The following is an 18,655-nucleotide window of genomic DNA, read 5'->3' as shown; positions in this document are numbered from 1 at the left end:
TAATCTGTTCTGCATACAGGTTGAAAATGTATGGAGATAGGACACATCCCTGGCATACACCCTTCCCAATTTTGAACCATGCAGTGTTTCCTTGCTCTGTTCTGATGACTGCCTCATGGTTCAAGCATAAGGTTTGCATTAGCATGATCAAGTGTTCTGGGATTCCCATTCTTCTCAGAGTCAGCCATGGAACGCATAAATATTGACATACTAGGCATTGGTGAGATGAGATGGATCATCATAGGGCATTTTGAATCAGATGCTCATATGATATACTACTCCAGAGGTGAAAAGGTGAGACAAATGGGGTTGCTTTCATAGTTAGTTAGAAAAGCCATTTCTAGATCCGTCTTGAAGTACAATATTTTGAGTGACAGGATAATATCCATATGCATACAAGGAAATCCAGTGAGTACCACTATCGTTCATATATATGCACTAACAACCAGAGACAAAGCAGAGGAAATAGAATATTTTTACCAACTTTTACAGTTGGAAATCAATCAAACATGCAGTCAAGATGCATTGATAATAATGGATGAGTGGAATGTAAAAGTTTGGAATAGAAGAAGAATCAGTAGTCGGAAAACATGGACTCAGAGACAGAAATGGAGCTGGAGCAAGAATGATTGAACTTTGCACAATCAATGACTTATTCACCGCAAACACATTTTTTAAGAGACATAAACACAAGTTATACACATGGATCTCACCTGATGGTATACATAGGAATCAGATCAATTAGATCTGTGGAAGGAACCGCTGGATAATCTCAATATCAGCTGTGAAAACTAGGCCTAGAGCTGATTGTGGAACAGACTACCAACTACTCATATGCAAGTTCAAGCTGAAGCTGAGGAAAATTAAACTGAATCCACGAGAACCAAAATATAACTTTGAGTCTATCCCACCTGAATTTCATAACCATCTCAAGAACAGGTTTGAAGGCTTGAACATGAATGAGAGAAGACCAGATGAATGGTGGGAGGATATGAAGTGTTTCATCCAAGTTGATAATAAAGAAGTAATATGTCAGAAAATACTTTTTAAAAGCATACAGAAATGGTTTATAATTTTCTTTGTATAGGGTTTTTGTATCTCTGTTTAGGTTCATTCCCAGTTTGTGGCTGGTTATTGTAAATGGTATTGCTTTCTTGTTTTCCCTCTCTGAATTCTCCTATTACTGTACAGTTCTATTTTTTTTTATATTGATCTTATATCCTGCCACTCTACTAAACTATGGTACATTCACACGATGGAATACTACGCAGCCCTCAGGTGCAATAATTTTGTAAACTATCTCCTAACTTAGAAAGCACTAGATAGCATTATGTTGAGTGAATTAACTCAATCTCACAATTATTGTAGAATGAATATAAGGATCCAAGGGTGAGGGGGAAAGAGTGAAAGCAGAGACATGAGGATGTGCAGGGGTAGGAGGATTAATCATGGAGGGTTTTTTTTTTTTAATCATGGAGTTTTATAATTTGAATGGGGGAAGGTGAAGGAAATTGGAAGAATCTGTGATGGAAAATCATGTATTCAAATTTTGTAAATAAACGAGCATATTATAAAATATAATACAATCTGTTGTAAGTATGACAGAGTGAAGAAAGTACTAAACAGCATCAGACGTTTCAACTTAAAATAGACAGGTTGAAGAGTGGTTGGACTTACTTTCACTTTGAAGCATATTCCCAGGAGTTCAGTCCTGCTTCACTTCTTTTAAGTGAAATAACATCACCCAGGCAACAGAGATGACTAGAATACCTTAGGAAAACTCCTAGTCAAGGTGCTAGCCTATTCCATAGCTACAGGGAAGATGTGGCTTTCAGTTCTGTTCATTGTTCTGAATCCTGCTTCTGGGGATCACTGTTTTGTTAGCCTGGATGATGAGCAGTCTGTTTCCCTGTAACACTCAACTCAGTTGTAAAAACATTTGCTATGACAAGTCTTTACCAAACTCTCATGTGTGCTTCTGCATACTGTAGACCGTCTTTCTCTCTGTCCCATGTTCTTGTTCCTGGCTCGTGTATTCTATATGATACAAAAATAATCCAAACAAGAAAGAGGAAGAACTTAAAAGTTGTCAAGAGGAATGGAGTCCATGTAGAGATGCACTTGAAGCAAATAGAAAGAAGTTTAAACATGGCATTGAAGAGCATGGCAAGGTGAAAATGTGAGGGGGCTTGTTGCAGACCTACATCTTCAATATCTTCTTCTTCTATTTAATATAGAACTAATCCATCATAATATGTTGTGTTCTAGAAAGTATCCTTGATTCAATAGTTTTAATTTAGTATAAGTATCGAAAGAAAACACAAACATACACCAAATCCATTGTCTTTGAGTTAATTCCAGGAAAATATTTGCAGAAAATTTCACAGAGAGTGAGAAATAGCATACAAAAAATACAGTAGCCAAAAAATCTCTTTACGGGGTTAAAAATTTTTTTTAAAAATGAACCGACAACCAACAACCCACAAGCTGTGGAAGCATTCGTGCAGATACTGACTAACTTACATAAAAAGACTCAGCCACACTATCTGCCAGGTATGGGCTCCCTTGCTCACCACCTAGCACCTAACTGTATTTACCAATCAGCATTAATGCCCTGAAGACCTCTGTCCAGGTGCACATTTGCTCAAGATATCTAAACTGCTTGCCTTGAAAATCACAATTAAAAAAAATTAACTCTTCTTATTATAATAACAATTACATCTTAAAAGCATTATTGTTATTGTTGTTACATGCCCTCGAGTCAACTACCATTCATAGATGTCCTGTGAAAAAAAATGAACCTGAACTCTGTCCTATCCTGGGCTTTCTAATCATCTCTGACACATTCAAGCCACAGTCACTGTGTCAATGTAGCCGATTGGGGCTATTCCTTTCTTTCAGAGACCCTCCACCTTTCCAAGTGTGATGTCCCTCTCTAAGGAATAGCTTCTTCTAGTAACATGTCCAAATATGTGAGAAAAAACATTGTCATCTTTGCCTCCAAGGATCACTCTTACTGTGCTTTTACCAATACATTTGTGTGTGTGTATGTGTATATGTGCGTGTGTATGGCATGGGGGTGGTTTGCAGGCCACAGGCTAGTCATTGCTCTTTTTCTAGCACTACAACTCAAAGGCATACATTCTTCTGTCATGCTTAAAAAACTATAATATTATTAAGAGACTGAACACATCACCCTCAGTCAAAGGTAAGCCAGTTAGAAACTCAACAAAGATGCAGAAGTACTAAACTGTAAAATTTGATAATTCAGCCTCAAAGATATTCACAGAGCACTCCACACAGTCAGAACTCAATTCACTGTCTTCCCAAGTGCACATTCTACAGAATGGACCATATGTTAAGGTGCAAAGAAAGTCTCAACAAACTCACTTACATGTACGTTTTCAGACTACAACATCATAAAATTATAATTTAGCAAAAGGATGAAGGAGTAAAAATCATTCATGTGGAAGCTAACAAAAACCTTAGTGGATCAGGATCCTAGAATTGATGCCTTTGAGTTGTGGTGTTGGAGAAGAGCACTGAACATGGACTGCCAAAAGAACAAACAAATATGTCTTGGAGAAGGTGCAGCCACAGTGATCTTTGGATGAAAAGATGATAAAACTTCATCTCATGTGCTTTGACAATGTTGCTACGAGTGGCTAAACCTTGAAGAGAGACTTAAAAGATGATAAAACTTCATCTCATGTGCTTTGACAATGTTGCTACGAGTGGCTAAACCTTGGAGAGAGACATAAAAGATGATAAAACTTCATCTCATGTGCTTTGACAATGTTGCTACGAGGGGCTAAACCTTGAAGAGAGACATAATGCTTGGGAATGCAAAATGATGGTGAAGGAGAAGAAGATTCTCAACCAGGAGGACTGACAAGTTGATTGCTGTTTTGGACTCTAGTATTTCAAGAAGTGTAAGGATGGCACAGGATTTGACAGGGTTCAGATCTGTTATTTTTAGGGTCTCTATGGGTTGTACTCAATTCAATGCCACCTAAAAACTATAACAATATATCAGAGCTCGCTGACAGAATTGACTTTAATGTTATGAATGCAATAGTTTCCAGATGTTTATTCTGATGTGAGAACTATTCAAAATTAAATTAAATTGAACAGAAAAAAGTATTTAATAATCAGAATATATAATGTACATGGTTAAACTTGGGAAAATTTGAAGTAATTTAAATTAAATATATAAAGACAGGTATGTAAAGGATTAGTGATCTGAAATGAATTGGTTTGAAACTTTTCAGTTGAAAAAACCACCTATTATAGTATATCATGAGTGACAGTTGACAAGGTAGTACTCATTGTTAAAATTAACATTTCAGTATCAATATTGAAGTGCAATTTTACTAGTGAAAGAAGTCTGTAATTTCAATGCCTTTGTCTTACTTGGACCCACAACCAATACGTTTGTTATAAGGAGGCAGGAGATCAGGAGATATATTACTTTGGGCAAGTTTTCATTCAGGGACCTCTCCAAATTTTTGAGAAACAATGATGTCACATTGAGGTCTAAGGTGCTCAGGATTCAGCCATGATCTTTTCAATCCCTTGATAGGCATCTTTGACCTGAACAATGAGTAAGGATAACAGAAGAACTAATATCTTTGAACTGTGGTGTTGGAGAAGAGTGCTAAATATCCTAAGCACTCCCAAAAGAATAAATATGTATGTCTTAGAAAAGGGGAAACCGGAGTGCTCCTTGGAGGCAAAGATAATGAGGTTTTCTCACATACTTTGGGCATGTTTAGGAAAGGTTCTTCCTTGGGCAGAGGCATCGTACTTGGAAAGATGTAGGGAAGGTAAAGAAGAAAAACATCTTTAACCAGGTGAACTGGCCTAAAGACTGAAGCAATGGTCTTGAGTGTGTCTAGAAATTGTGAGTATGGCACAGAATAGGACAGAGTTCAGATTTGTTATTCATAAGGTTGGAATGAGCCGTACTTTACTCAACAGCACCTCACAATAACATATGTGAGCTAATAGAAAAGAGTAGTTATGTAATATATACTTGGAAGAAGGAGTGGCATCCACTTCCTAAGCAACATGTCTCTGGAATTTCAATGAACTTTGATAAATGTTGATAGTTATAGAAAGGTCTTTTGTTAATAGGGTCACTATGAGTCGTGCTGGACTCTACGGCAATCAACAACAACCACCTACTATATATAGTAATTCTATATGGTAAAGAAACTATACATTCTTTTCATCAGGAATATTGATATCCTATTCAATATTTTGCCCACAAAATCCTTTACTATTTAAACACGATGCTTGATTTTGTTCTTCAGTTATTTCAGCTTGAGCAAAACTGAATGCGTTCTAGTTTTCTTAACTCAATAATGTTATAAATTTCCAAATAATTTTCTTTTCCATTATTAAGCCCTCATTGAATTTTTCTGTTCTTCTCTTTTATATCATGATTTCTTCTGTGTGTGTCAGTACCTCTAGATTTTAGGGTAACTTTCAGAATTTCTTACGATAATAATTTTTATCTTTTCTTTCTTCTCTTTTTAATGATTTTTTTTTGCTTTATGTATGTTTTATATCCTTCATGATAGATCTTAAAATGCTAATTTTAATGGCCAATGCCTAACCTTAATCTAATATTTGCCATTCCTTATATAGTAAGTATAAATGCCTTTGAGTTGTGATGCTAGAGAAAGTTAATGAATGGACTGCTAGGAGAATAAACAGGTTTGTCCTGGAAAGGATACTCCATGGAGGTAAGAATTTTGAAGCTCCATCTGATCTATTTTGGGCATATTACCAGTAGGGACCAGTTCCTAGAAAGGGACATCATGATTGGAAGCTCAAGAAAGGAAGACATTGGATGAGATGAATTGACTCAGTGACTTGGGAAATGGGAGTAGGTGTGTCAGAGACAATGAAATTAGTAGCTGTTGTACATAGGATCACTATGAGATGTAAGCGACTCAATGGTACATAACAACAACAACGATTCTATTATTTAAATTAACAGTGAACATAGATTTCATTATTTAAAAGACCACTGCATTTAACTTCATTAATGTTTAGCATCCCTAGTTTTGTGAATTTCATTTCATATTGATAACTAAGATTTTTAAAAAATTCATATTTCATACATGTTTTCTTTTTAATCAAAGATAATTTGAACCATTCCTTATCATTTTATGTTTTTCCTGTCAATAGATAAAAACATTCCATTGACTTAAAGCTTTATGTTAGCAATGTCTCTGAGAAAAAATGAGCTTTAAAGCTACAGGTATTCCACAATAATATTTTTTTTTATTTCAATGAACATCTACAGAGATTTTGGAATTCCATTCATTCATTGTTGCACCGTTCTCCCCGCCCACCCCACCCCCAAGGCCCATTCACTCCTCTCCTTGAAAAGCAAAAGAAAAACTCTTTCATTGGTACACAATCTCCCCCGATATTTTTAATGTCTTCAAAACCGAGGATCTCATTTTTCGTCACGGTTTCAATTGTTCAGCTTCTATTCATAAGATTTTCATTGACCAATTACTCCAGGAAAGGATGAGTAGTGTGATTCCTAAGCTTGTCTTAGTCTGAAAGCTCTGCTCAATCTTTTTTATACAGATATCAGCTGATGCTTCAAACACTTTTGACATACTTTTGACCAGCACAATAACACACAATCCATCATGTTGGATACAGTGACAAAGGAGAAGGGAACTAAATAGAATTTTGGATTTTAATACATATCATCCATAATAGCAACATTAAAAACAAACAAACAAACATCCTCAAAAATCTAGGTCATCAGAACAGATGAAGGAAACAATGGATGGTTCAAAATTAGGAAAGGACTCTTTCAGGGATGTGTCATATCTCCCACAATTTTTCAATCTATATGCACAAAAGATCACTGGATAGGCTGGATTTTATGAGAAGTGTGACATCAGGAATGGAGGAAGACCCATCAATAACCTACGCAATGCAGATGACACAACCTTGCTGGCTGAAACTGAGAAGGACCTGAAATGTTTGCTGCAGAGGTCAAGGACTGTAGTCTTCGACATTGATTAAAGAATAACATCAAGAAGACAAAGATTCTCATCACAAAGCTAATTGGCAACTCCATGATGGATGGAGAAGAGACTTAAGCTGTTAACAATTTCAGCTTATTTGGCTCCACAATCAACACTCTTAGCACCAGGAGTTAATAAATGAAAAGACAAATTATGGGGAAGTCTGTTGACAGAAACATCTCCAAAGTGTTAAAGAACAATGTTATCAGTCTACAGACTAAAGTTTCTTGATCAAGGCCATGGTGTTTACAATTACTTACTATGCATTAGAGAGCTGGACAATGACTGAGAATGAGAGATGAAGAATTGATGCCTTTGAGTTGTGGTCCTGGAGAAGAGTGTTGAACATACCATGGTGCTCTAGGAGAACCAACAACTCTGTCCTGGAGAAGGTTGAACAAGATTACTCCTTTGAGGCAAGGATTTTGAAGCTCTATCTGACATACCTCAGGTGTGTGTGGCAAAGAAAATAAAATTAGAGCAGGATTCATTCAGGTCTCTACGAGCTGTTGTATATAGGGTTACTAGGAGTCACAGATGAATCAATGGCACCTAACAGCTACATACATAAATCTTAACAACTATATATAAATACAAACACAAATATATTTTAAGTGTCACTGAATAATAAACAATTCACAGCTGACCCTCTAGAGGGTTTTCAGAGGCTGTGAATCTCACCACTGTACAGCTGGTAGATTCGAATAACATGCTTTTGGTTTGACAACACAACTTCTTACCACTAGGTCAACAGAACTCCCTACATATCTGTTTTGTTGTTGTTTTGTGCAGTCTAGTCAACTATGAGTCATATTCACCCTTTGAACAATGGTTCTGAACCTTGACCAATCCTTTGCCAACCTCATCATCTTTGACATATTTCACCCCATTGTCACATCATTCTGTAGATCCATTTCATCCAGTGTCTTCCTCTTCTGCTCTGATTCTCCATCCTACTAAACATGAGGTCCTTGTCCAAGGACTGGGTCCCTCCTGGCAACATGTCCCAAGTATATGGGGCAAAGTTTTGAAATTCTTTCCTCCAAAGGGTAACCTGGTTTTGTTCTCTTCAGGGCAGACCCGTTTGTTCTCTTGGCAGTCTGTTGTATGTTCAATACTCTTATCACCACCACAGTTCCCAAGCATCGACTCTTTTTTTCTTTTTTCATCCTTAGTTTGTCAGCTCTCAAATGCATAGGAAACAATTGCAAAGACCATGGTCTGGATTAGGCACAACTTGGTCTTTGGATTGACAGCTTTGCTCTTTTGTACTCTAGAGAAGTCAATTTTTTTTAATATTAAAAACAGAAATTTATTTTCTCATATTTATTAGGTACCATAATGTTAACTATGATTCACAGTACGTCTGTGAAGAATACAGATGTTTTTGACAGCAGATTTTCCCAATATAACTCGTCTTTTGATTTTCTGACTGCGGGTGTCAACTATGTTCATTGTAGATCCGAGCAAGATGAAATCATTAACCACTTCAATCTTTTCTCCATCTAGCATGATGCTGCCTATTGACCTGGTGGTGAGGAGCTTTGTTTTCTAGATGTGAGATATAATCCATATTGAACACTGCTCTTCTTGATTTTCTGCGACAAATGCTCAAAGTTCTCTTCATTTTTGGTGAGCATCTACATAGGATATAAATAATTTTGTGAACTTTCTGACACCACACATCGGTAGATGCATAATTTTTCCCTGTTATTTTTTTATATTAATTTTAATATCTTGTGCTTACTAGATTTCTTCTTCATAAAAGGACCTTTTCTACATTATAATTAATATATAAGGTATAAGGCAATATTTTGAGACCATGTGAGCATCCAAGAGTTATAGTAACTCTTGAACCAAATGTTTCTCATGTATTAGTGATTTATCTAGACAAATATTTGCATTAAGTAGTTCAAATTATCAATATTCTAATTTCATAGTCTTATCTAAAATAATTATGTGAATATAAACTTGCATTTTTTATAGAATTTTGATTCTATTGAGTTTATTGAGCTGACCTAAATTTTCTTTTTTTCTGTCTGTCTTTCCTTTTAAATTCAATGTGTTATAATCTATCATCATCATTATACTTTTTGATGTTCAAATTGTCCCACATTTGGCCAATGCAACCTCCTTCCAGCTGGTGTAGAGTTCTTCTGTCATGTTTCCATCTGGTATTTTCTGAATACTTAGGCTAAATTTGAAATCACATGGAGAAAAATTATATTTTTCAACACATTTAACATAGAAAAAAACTCAAAATGTCAAAAAAATACTGCCATACAGGCAAGATAAAAAGTTATTGCTCTAATTACCATATGTGATTTACATTACCACAATATTGGCAAAAGAACGCTACTGATGATAACAAAATACTACACCATCACAGTTAGGACTACTGTTGTATTTTAATTTTTTTTAAAACACTAATCATCAATTCTAAAAGAAGAGTCAATAATAGTAAAATATTTTCATGTAAAAATATTAACTTTATAAACATAAGTTAGTGTTAAACTTTTATGCTAAAAAAATATATTTTTCACAGCTTCCTTTTTCATAATTAATAATTATTAAAATAACTTAAGAAAAGCTTAGAGAAATTAGATTTTTATAAAATTAAATTTTACAAACATTGCAAAATTATATTTTTCAACTAGAAAATTTTCCATTGATATTTTAAAGGTTATATTGTTAGTATTATAGAATATGATAAGATTTTCAACTTTGACTTACTGAAAAACATAACAGATAGAATGGCATCACATTTTATGTATGTTTGCAAACTTGTCTTTAAAAAAACATCCTTAGCAACTTAAGTGAAATTAGTTTATTCTTTCAAGAAATATTTACATTTTAATTAAGGAATGTTCCATATATTCTCAAAGATTCTCATATCGGGAGCCCTGAAAGCATAGTCATTAAGCATTTCACTGATAACAGAAAGGCCAGTGGTTCAAATCTTCCAGCTCAGCTATTTCCGTGATTTCTATCCTGCTCAAATCTATTGGGGTAGTTACTGTGCCAGCCCATCTCAGTGAGGATCTTCTTCTCTTTTACTGATTATTTTTCCAAGAATGACATTTCTTTCCAAGGACTGGTTCCTCCTGGAAATGTGCACTAAGTAAATGAGATGAACTTTCACAGTCCTTACTTCTGAGTAACACTCTAGTTTTATTTCATTTAAGATAAATTTGTTTGTTCTTTGGGTATATTCATTACTCATTTCCAACACCACATTCAAAGTCATTTATATCCTTTGTTATCTTTATTCATTGTCCAAAGTTCAGATACATAGAAAACAATTTTAAGTACCATAGTGTACTTTAAAGCTATTTAAACTGATATTGTTGCACTTTAGAAATTTGGAGAGGTCCTTGTCTGTAGATTTTCCCAATGCAACACATCTTTCATTTCTTGATTACAACTACCATCAATGGTAATTATCAATCCAAGTGAAATGAAATCATTGGCAAGTCAGTCTTTTTTAATTTATCATGATGTTGCCACCTGTTCTAATGGGAAGATACTTTTTTTCTTAATGTTGAGATTTAACTTATATAGAAGGTTGTATGTAGTCTTTGATCTTCTGAAGTAGTTGCTTCAAATTTTGTTTTTTCTGTAAACCAGGTTGTGCAATCTGCATAACACTGGCTGTCAATGATACTTCTTCTAATCCTGAGGCTACTGTCTTTCTCATACATTCCACCTTATCAAATTATTTGTTCCACATACAGTTATATTCTTTCTTCATACTTCTTTAATATAATTTTTAGTAAAGAGGTACATTATATTAGCTTAACACTCTAATATACAATTAGCAACTAATTATTATTTTTAAGTGCCATTGAATTGACTCTAACTCACAGTACTTCAATGAACAATAGATTTGTACTTAGTTCTATCCCATTATCATCATGATCTGAAATGCTGACTTCCATTGCTATGGACAGTGCGTTAAGTCATCTAATTGAAAATTTTGAAAATTTTTATATAACCAAAAAGATTCTGTTATGTAATGAATCAAAATCATTATGGATTGTAAAAGTTGAGAAAGATAAAGAAGTAAACATAATTGGAAAATACAGCCTTGGTGACAGAAATAAATTTGGGGACCAAATGGTAAATTTCTTTATGTTGTTGTTGTTGTTATGTGCTGTCAAGTCACCTGTGACTCATAGTGACCCTATGTATAACGGCCCTAAACTCTGCTCTATCCTTTGCCAATCTTACTGTCTCTGACACGTCTATGCCCATTACGCCAGTGACTGAATCAATCCATTCCATCAAGGCTCTTCCTCTCCTGCACTGTCCTTCCACCCTTCCAAGCATGCTGTCCCTCTTCAAGTACTGGTCCCATCTTGCAACATGACCAAAGTATGTCAGATGAAGCTTCAGAAACCTTGCCTCCAAGAAGCAGCCTGGCATCACCCTCTCCAGCATGAACTTGTTTGTTCTTCTAGCAGTTTATGGTATATTCTATACTCTTCTTCAGCATCACATCTCAAAGGCATCAACTCTCCTTTTATCATCCCTAGTCATTGTCCAGCTCTCTGATGCATAGCAAGTAATTGCAAAGATGATAGCCTGAATCAGACGCATCTTAGTCTCCATACTGACACTGTTTGTTCTTCAGTACTTTGGAGAGGTCTCTGACAGCAGATTTTCTCAATGCAATTCATCTTTTGATTCCCTGGCCACTGGTGCCAAGAGTGTTGATTGTAGAGCCAAGCAAACTGAAGCTGTCCACAATCTCAATCTCTTTCACTATCTGTTATGATTCTGCCAATGGGCCCAGTGGTGAGAATCTTTGTTTTCTTGATGTTGAGCTTCAATTCATATTGAAGTCTATAGTCCTTGACCTTCTATAGCAAGCACTTCAGGTCCTCTTCAGTTTCAGCAAGCAGGGTTATGTCATCTGCATAGAGTACCCCTGGAGAAACAAGCTTGACCACTATGCCATCATTAAGTTTTGCTTGACCCCTGAGTCAGTTAGGAAGAAGATAGAAGATAACAACACACTTGTGTTCATTGTGAATGTCAAGGCCAACAAGCACCAAATCAAACAAGCTATAAATAAAGAAGCCCTATGATATTGATATCACTAAGGTCAACACCTTGATTAGGCCTGATGGAGAAAAGAAGGCCTATACTAGATCTACCTCTGACTATGGTGCTTTGGATGCTGCCAATAAAATCTAAACTGAGTCCAACTGACTAATTCTAAATAAAAAATTTTGTCACCCCCCAAAAAATCATTTCAAGAATATAGTTGATTCACTGAAAACTAGGAACCGAAGGTCCAATGATAAGTGGAATGACTTTAAGATTATTATTCTTGAAAAAAGTGTTATGTTTTGTTTTGTTTTTTTACCATTATAAAGATAAGAAAGAAAGTAGACTACCAAAGATGTCAGAAGAGACTCTGAAACTTGCAATGGAATGTCAAGAGACCAAACCAAAGGGAAGAAACGTTGAGGTAAGAGAAATAAACAGAAGATACCAAAGGATAACTACAGAAGATAAAATAAAGTATTCAAAGAGTTGCATTTAGAACACCAAAGGAGTTAGCGTAAGAATAAGCTTAGCATTTTTCAAGTGGGAAAAACTGAAAAACAAATTCAAGCCTCCATTTACAATACTGGAGATTTATTTGAACAGAATTCTGAATAACACAGGGGGAATCAAAAGAATATTGGAAAATAGAGTCATCGCACAAAAAAGAATTAGGTGACATTGAGCAATTTCAGAAAGTAGTATATCATCAAGAAATTAGTCTAATGGAAGAAATTCAAGCTGCAGTTAAGACTTTGACAAAACAAAAGGCTCTAGGAAGCAATGGGATATTATGAGGTATTTTAACAAATAAATGCTGTCCTGTAAGTACTTCTTAGCCTGTTCCTAGCAATTTGGAAGTAGCGAACAGAACTGACTGAGAAGATCCATAATCCTACATAATATGGAATATGTCTAACAATATCTTTAGTATTACATGCAAGTAAAATGTTACTGAAGATTATTTTAAAATAACTGTAACAGTACAACCACAGGGAATTGCTGAAGCTTTAAGTTGGATTCATAAGAGGTTGTACAATGAGGAATATCGCTGCTGAGGTCAGATGAACTCAGCTAAAAATAGAGTATCAGAAATTTGTTTGCATGTGTATTATTGAGCATGTAAATGCATTTGACTACAAGGTTAATAACAAATTATGGATAACATTGAGAAGAATGGGAATCTCACAATTACTTATGCTTTTGCAAAATATATTCACAGAACAAGAAGCAGTTTTCCAAATAAAACAACATAATGATACTTCATGGATTAAAACTAGTAAAGTGTGCTTAGAGTTGTATCTTTTCGCATCCTTTCTTCAGATCTCTCATTCTTTATGTTTAGCATGTCATTTGAGAAGCTGCACTTTATACAGAAGAACGTAGCATCATGATTGGAGGAAAATCCACCAGCAATCTTTGCAGAATTATGCAAATGACACAAGTTTTCTTACTGAACTTGAAAGGACTTCAATCAATTATTGCAAAAATCAACACCCTACAATATGGATTACAACCTGACATAAAATAAAACAAAACAAAATCCTACCGTAAGTCAATAGACAATGTTATGAAAAATGGAGAAAAACTGAAGTTGTCAAGTATTTCATTTTACTTGCACACTTAATCAACATCATTGTTAGTATTAGCCGAGAAATCAAAGCACTTACTGCATTGGGAAAATCTGCTGTAAAAGACCTCTCTAATACATTAAGTAGTAATGACACCAGTTTTAAAAATTAACATGTGCCTGATCCAATCATGACATTTTAATTTCTTTTGATGTATTGGAAAGTTGGACAAAAATTAAGGATGCTACTGGGTTGTACATAGGATTTTCAGAGGCCTGTTATTTCAGAAGTGGATGGCCAATCCTTCTTCTTAGTCTGTCTTAATCTGAATGTTTAGGAGTATCCGACAGCAATTTGTGGAGCAATGAAAGACAAATCCCTCGTTGTGGAGTTAACCATTAGTTACAGTGTAGTCCCTGCCCTTTGCCCAGTGCTTGACCCACTTATTTCCCAGCTCCACCCTCCACCAGAATACCCCTTCACTTCTACCAAATGCCTTCAGAATTAATCTCCCATTGTCTGACCCATGACCTGACAGCTTGTACTCTAAAGTAGTCAAGAGCAACGGTGTCTCTTTGGATACAAAGGTGTGCCTGATACAGGCCATGATCTTTGCAATCACTTGTTATGCATCAGAGAGCTGGACAATGACTAGGGAGGATAGAAGGAGAATTGACGCCTTTGTGCTGTGGTGCTGGAGAAGAGTATTGAATTTACCATGGACTGCCAAGAAAACAAACAGATTCATCCAAGAGAGGGTTAAACCACGCTACTCCTTGGAGGCAAAGATTCTGGGGCTTCGTCTGACATACTTTGGACATGTTACAAGGAGAGACAGGTCCTTGGAGAGGGATATCATGCTGGGTAGAGTAGATGGACAGCGCAGGAGGGGAAGACCCTCTATGAGGTGGATTGATTCAGTGACTGGGGTAATGGGGATGGGTGTGTCAGAGGCAATGTGATTGGCACAGGATAGAGCAGGGTTTAGGGCTGTTGTACATAGGGTCACTATGAGCCACAAACAACTCGATGGCACATAACAACAACAACAACTGGCTTGTGGTACTGGGGAAGAGGGTTCTCTGTTATCTCATATTGCTAACACAACAAAGTAGTCTGTGTTGAAGGAAGTGCATCTAGAATCCTCCTAAGAAGCAACACGATGAAATTTTGTCTTACATCATTTAAGTATCTTGTCAGGAGAAGCCATCCTTGAGAAAAAACCAAAACATTACACTGAGGAAGATGAAGCTATTATCGGAAATGGCTTACCAGCACTTGCCTGACTTTGCCACATGGATGGATGGGAAGAGGATGGTGAGTCTCACCAATCCAAAGCAGCAGAAAAAAAGGATCTTCCGTTCCAGAAAAAGAGCAAACAAAAGGGGGTGGTTTTGGGATGTGATGTGGTATGAAGGGCAATGTATTAAAGAAAATGAATTGCAAGGTCAGGGGTGGGGTGGGGGAAGGACCTACAGAAACAGCAACCATAGCAGCCAAAACAGAGAACAAGAGACTTGACATGAGATGAGACCTTGGTACTGCTACACCATTGGAATAAGACCTAAGAGCCTTTTCCCAAGTTTGTTGGATAACTGGGGGGCGGGGGGGGTGGTGAGGTCATAGCTCAAAGGACTGAGAACTTCAAAATACTGGCCTAAAGCTGCAAGGCTCAAGGCTAAGGTGCCTGCCAGAGTATTTTGGACGCTGTCATGACTATCTTGGTGCAGACCTGGATTAACCTTTTGACTTCTCCAATATGATTGTATGTGGTCTGTGACCTATCACAACAGACTTTGGACCAGTAAAGCAGTAATATTGGTATTAAGAGGAGCATAAAGAGGTATGATACTGTGAAGTATATGATGTTGTTTATGATGTTGATGACAACAGTTTCCCTCTGTGAAGTTGATAGAGGTCAGATATGGTTGTTCCCACAACCTTTGCTTATTTTTCAGTCAAAAAGAGGAATAACCTCAATAAGATGGATTGGCACAAGACAAGAACAATAAACACGTGAAAAATGTGAAGATGGCACAGAGTAGGGCAAGGTCCAGATTGCTGTTCATAATATAGCTGTGTGCCATCGTCAGCTTCAGGGCATGAAACAAAAACAACAACAAAACAAGTTGTAATGGTAAATATCAGTTTCTAGAAACTTTATTTCATCCTGTGTAAAAACGTATGTGCTAGGTTACAGCAAATACACATCTTTCACTGTGGCAGAATAAGAAACAAAAAAAGTTAAAACGTTTTATCCTGTGTGGTATATACTTTCATGATAATAACCTCACATGAATTATGCTTCTCTTTTCACAACTCATTTTTGTAGTGTGGCTGAAGAAATCAGACAAGAAATGGAAATGTTTGCTCTTACTGCTTTATTTAGGACTTTCTTTGTGTCTTGCCAACTGTCTCAAGATAATTTGCTGCTACTGATTAATATCTTCTGACAAACTCTTCATGAAGAAAAAATAAACCAAACAGAAAACATAGACTTGATGACTAAATTATGAGACGTTGTTGTTGTTGTTATGTGCTGTTGAGTCGGTTGTGATTCATAGTGTCTCTATGTACAAGAGCCCTAAATCCTGCTCTATCCTGTGCCAACCTCACTGTCTCTGACACACCTACTCGCACCACCCCAATCACTGTAGCGATCCATCTCATTGAGGGCCTTCCTCTAGGAAGCTGTCCCTCCACTCTCCCAAACACGATGTCCCTCTCCAAGGATCGATTCCTCCTTACAACATGCACAAAATATGTCAGACGAAGCTTCAGAATCCTTGACTCCAAGGAACAGCCCAGCTTCACTCTCTCCAGGACAAACATGTTTGTTCCCTAGCAGTCCGTGGTATGTTCAACACTATTCTCCAGCACCACAGCTCAAAAGTATCAATTCACCTTCTATCATCCCTACTTACTGTACAGCTTCCGATGAACAGCACACAGTTGTGAAGACTATAGCTAAGATCAGGTGCACCTTAGTTTCCAGCCTGATGTCATTGCTCTTAAGTACTCTGGAGAAGTCCCTGACAGATAGGTTTCCCAATGCAATTCGTATCTTGATTTCCTGGCTGCTGATATCAAGAATGTCGACTGCTAAGCCAAGCAAACTAAAACTGTTAACTATCTTAATCCCTTCACCATCCATAATGATGCTGCCAATTAGCCCAGTGGTGAGACTCTGTTTTCTTGATATTGGGCTTCAATCCATATTGAAGGCTGTAATCCTTGTCCTTCTGTAGCAAGCGCTTCAGGTCTGCCTCTGTTTCAGCAAGCAGGGTTGTGTCATTTACATAACATAGGTTGTTGATGAATCTTCTATCAATCCTGATGCCACATTCCTCCTACAGCTCTCTGAGACTATATGGAAAGAAAAATCTTGGTCTCTTCCTCTCAAAGTTAACTAGCAGGGCTGAGACAAAGGGGTAATATTGCCTTCCTTTCACTAGCTACACCTGTTTGACCAGATGAGGACAGTTGCATGTGTGAGCCTAAGAGTGACTGTTGTTGTTATGTGCCATTTAGTCGCTTGTGACTCGTAGCAACAGCCCTATAGCCTGTTTTATCCTGTGCCGATTTTATAGTGTCCAACACACCTACTCCCATTACCCCAGTCACTGAATCAATCCATCTCATCAAGGGTCTTTTTTTCTTGCATTGTTCCTCCAACCTCCCAAGCATGACATCCTTCTCCAAGGACTGGTCACTCCTTGCAACATGTGTAAAGTATGTCAAACGAAGTTTCAGAACCCTTGCCTCCAAGGAATAACCTTGTTTCACTCTCTCTACGATGAACCTGCTTATTTTCCTAGCTGTCCCCGATATATCCAATACTGTTCTCCAGCACCACAGTTCAATGGCATCAATTCTTCTATCATTTCTAGCCATTGTTTAAGGTTCTGACACATAGCAAGTAATTGAAAAGACCCTCATCTGAATTAGGCACACCTTAGTCTGCAGACTGATATTGTTGCTCTTCAGTACTCTGGACTAGTAAGGGTCATCTAAAAAAACACCCTTGCTTTGGTGGTTTTATTAAGGCCACTAATTCAGCAATATTTTTCGATACAGAAATATATGACTGATAATTACGTTGTTGTGAATTACAATTGAGTAAATTCAGAGCTATTCTAAGAAAAATAGAATAAAAACTTTTTCCTGTATCATACACACCATCTCCCCATGCTCAAAACCATTGCAATAGCCACTGTGCCTATCCTTTTTTTTTTTTGAAGATTCTCTCTTTCCTTCACTCGTTGCCTTTCACAGCATGATATATTCTTTCAAGGACTGGTACCTTCTGACAACATGCCCAATTACATAATTTTCAATTAGTGTATAGAATGTTATTGCTATTTTTAAGTGTCCTCAACTTGAATTCTTAGAAAGCCTACTGGTAAAGAAATGCACTGCCAACACAAACCCGCTACTTTCTGCTCTTCCTCTTCCCCACAACTCAGTTAGCCTCCTATTGGCAAGCAGTGATCTCATTATTACACAGTAGTAGTATTTGTCCTTTTATTACTGAATTATTTCACTCAACATAATGTTCTCTATATTCTCCTAGGTTGTGAATTATACTTTACAAATACTCTCTTGTTCTTTAGTGTTGTATAGTACTCCATTGTGTGAATAGTCCACAATTTTTCTATCTATTCATTTGTTCCTGGACATTTGGGTCATTTCCATTTTTTGAGTAGTCTGAGTAATGTTGCTATGAACATATGTGTACAAATTTCTGTGTCTCATCTCTGATTTCCTTAAGTACTTTCCCAGGAGAGGAACGGCTGAGTATATTAAATTTTTTTGTTAAACCTCTATAATTACTGCTATTCTACATTATATCAAAAACACTTGTTAGGAAAAAAGAGAAGTAAAGAAAATGAATGGAACTCAAGTTGACAGAGAGGTGGTTTAACTATCTCTATGGTAGTTGGAATGAAAGAATACACAGAAATCCTCAAA

The sequence above is a fragment of the Elephantulus edwardii genome, unplaced genomic scaffold (assembly GCF_000299155.1).
Source record: "Elephantulus edwardii isolate Elephantulus edwardi_28Jun2011 unplaced genomic scaffold, EleEdw1.0 scaffold00159, whole genome shotgun sequence".
In the NCBI taxonomy this organism is placed as follows: domain Eukaryota; kingdom Metazoa; phylum Chordata; class Mammalia; order Macroscelidea; family Macroscelididae; genus Elephantulus; species Elephantulus edwardii.
Note: the sequence above shows the minus strand (reverse complement) of the source record.